Source organism: Myotis brandtii, unplaced genomic scaffold, assembly GCF_000412655.1.
Source record: "Myotis brandtii unplaced genomic scaffold, ASM41265v1 scaffold497, whole genome shotgun sequence".
In the NCBI taxonomy this organism is placed as follows: Eukaryota; Metazoa; Chordata; class Mammalia; order Chiroptera; family Vespertilionidae; genus Myotis; species Myotis brandtii.
Window position 1 is genome coordinate 456015 of NW_005368954.1, and position 2734 is coordinate 458748.

Genomic DNA, 2734 nt, shown 5'->3' on the forward strand with positions numbered 1-2734 from the left:
TGTAAAGCCTGAAAGAACTTGAGTAAACTGGTGAGATGAGTAGTTCAGGGTCTGGAAGAGTCACTAGAATCTGCAAAGGCCCCACTGGTTTTAGGGCAGCCTCCAGGGCTGCTTCGTCTGCAGCCTAGTTCCCTCTTGCTTCTGGGGAGTCAGTGCCAGTTGGCCCATGGTCTTTGCTTTGCTCATGTCTGTCTAACTGCCTACTATATTACCTCAAGTATCCTGGCTCTGAATTCTTTTAGTGAAAATGGGCGTTGAATTCTTTTCTGTAACTGCTTCATGCTGAGGAGGGTCAGAAGTTTTTCTCAGAGCCAAGAGATCCTTGCTATCTGTCAGAGGGACAATGAGGCCTGGGCACAGAAGGAGGTGGGCTTGTGACCTGGTGGAGACAAACTGTAACAAATGGTCTGGGGGGGGGGAAAGAAAACATTTTAGTTTTAATAACCTCCATTTAAATAGAGTTCTTCTCCTTAAAATTATCCCTCTGTTTATTAAAATATTAATTTATTTATTGTATTCAATTTGGCCTGATTGTTTGAATAAACACAACAAGAATGGTGAATGACTATCTTTGCTGGAATTTTATGATTGAATCTTAATGTGCCCCATAGGGCCAGGAAGCCAAGCCATCCAGCTGCCTGCAGTATCTGCTGCCCATTGTCCTTGCTTTAAGGCCCTTCTCAGCAGCCCTCCTACTCGTTGCGGCCCAGAGTGCGTGGGGGTTCTGTGTTCCTCTTCTACTCTGACCAACCGCCAGTGATGGTAGGGCATGGGCCTGACGGTCCAGCGCCAGCTCTTCTCAGGGCTACTAAGCAAGATACCAGGCTTTCTCCGTGGCATTCTTACTGGCTTCAAGTCTTCAGAGCTCAGACAGGGCTCTCCAAAACATGATACTCCAGTCAAAGTTTTTGGTCAATAAAACCACTATTGGAAACCGGTCTTATTGAATTTATGCAAAGAAATGTATTGCCATGACTTATTTAGCATTGCCAAATTTCGGAGGAATTAAATAAGGAGAAAAAGCTACTGACCTGCTTTAAGATCTTTTGATTTTCCTTGCCAGTCCTTTTTCTGGACTCTCCAGAGTTAATTCCTTATCCTTAGAAACCTCAACCCTTTAATGATTACTATAAAGTAAACAGCCAGTATTTTTTAGATTATCAAGAGCAGGTGCTTTCTTCCCTATGCAATTTCAAGTATTGGAGGGGTTAAAGAAAACAAAACGGGGCAGAGAAAAATTTACTGTGCTTCCAGCATATTTTAGATAAGTAAAAATCAACAAAACTTCTGGTCTGCTTTCCCTGCCGACGGCCCCCCCCTTTTCTGTATTAACTATTTACTTAGCTGCTCTTCCTCCTAGATTTTTCCTTCTTTAAGCCCCAGAATCTCAAATCCTTCTCCTCCTTTACTATTTTTGATCTCTCTGGCCATCCCCCTTTCCCTCAGCTTAGGCTCCTCCATCTCAGCAGGCTGAGATCCTATTACCCTATCTAGTGAATTCTACTGCCACTACCCTATCTCACACCCGCTCCAGAGCAGTTTTCAGCTCTCTTCCTTCCCCAGTTAGAGCAGATGCTGTCCCCTACAGAGACCTACTGTAAATCTATCATGAAGGACCACATGATAAAAGTCCAGCAGTCCCTCTCCCTCACCCTACACAGGCCATGAGAACATGTATTAATTTTAACCTAACAAGCCTTTGTTTAAACTTTTTTGAGTTGCAACCTTATAGCTTTAAATTAACCCTAGATTTCTAAAATCTTAACCTAACACAGCAAAATCATACATCAGAGCAAAGCAATTAAAAGTTCTCTACTGTCTTCCCCTTAAAGCAGGGTTTTCCCTATCTTTAAACAAACAATAGAAAGAGATAACAAATACTCTCATGTGTATAGCCAGACAGCACGAAGTAGCTTTCGCTTCACATAGACTTTTACATTTACATTCATACACCAGACAGTCTGAGTTTTTGATTTCTACCAAATGTTTACTCAGAGTTTAAGCAATCTAACTAATTCCTGACTAATTGCCTAAGGGAGCTCTATGGCTTCCCGGGAGGTGATCAAGCTCCCCTTCCACTCACTCGGAGTGGGCCAGACTGGTAGGGGGTCGACGAAGATGACTGACCCTAACCCATTTTGACAAAGACAAAGACAACAAAGAACAAAGACAAAGCAAACCAGACAAACAAACCAGGTGCAGCCTAAAGCCGCACGAACCAGAGACCCCGGCCACCGTCTTGGCCGCGGGTCAGGACCAGGAGTACCGCTGCGTCCAGCCCTCCGTATAGGTCCTTCTGTGGGACGTCCCAATTCCATATTAACGACTGGTCTTCCTTACCTCTCTGGAGAGTCCAGGTGGCTCGGTTTCTGAATTGAAAGTTTTGGGTGGAGTCTCCTCCGCCTCCCTGGAACCCGGGATGGAGACTGGAGGCCTCCTTGGTAGTCGTTCCCCACAGGGATGTGGGGTATCTCGCTGTGTGTCCGGCGATAAATGGGGGAGAGCCTCCTGCCCTAAATAGGGGGTCCCTCTCACCCCTGCTGGGGGAGAGCCTCCTGCCCTAAACAGGGGGTCCCTCTCACCCCTGCCAGGGATCTCTCTGAGGCCTCCAAATGTTATGGGTTCACTCAGCAAGATAGACCACCGACTCAGAATTTAAATTTAAGAGCCTTTATTAAGCTGGCCAGCTGACCACAGTCACAGCACCCTGCCGAAGCAGAGGCTGAACTGCAGC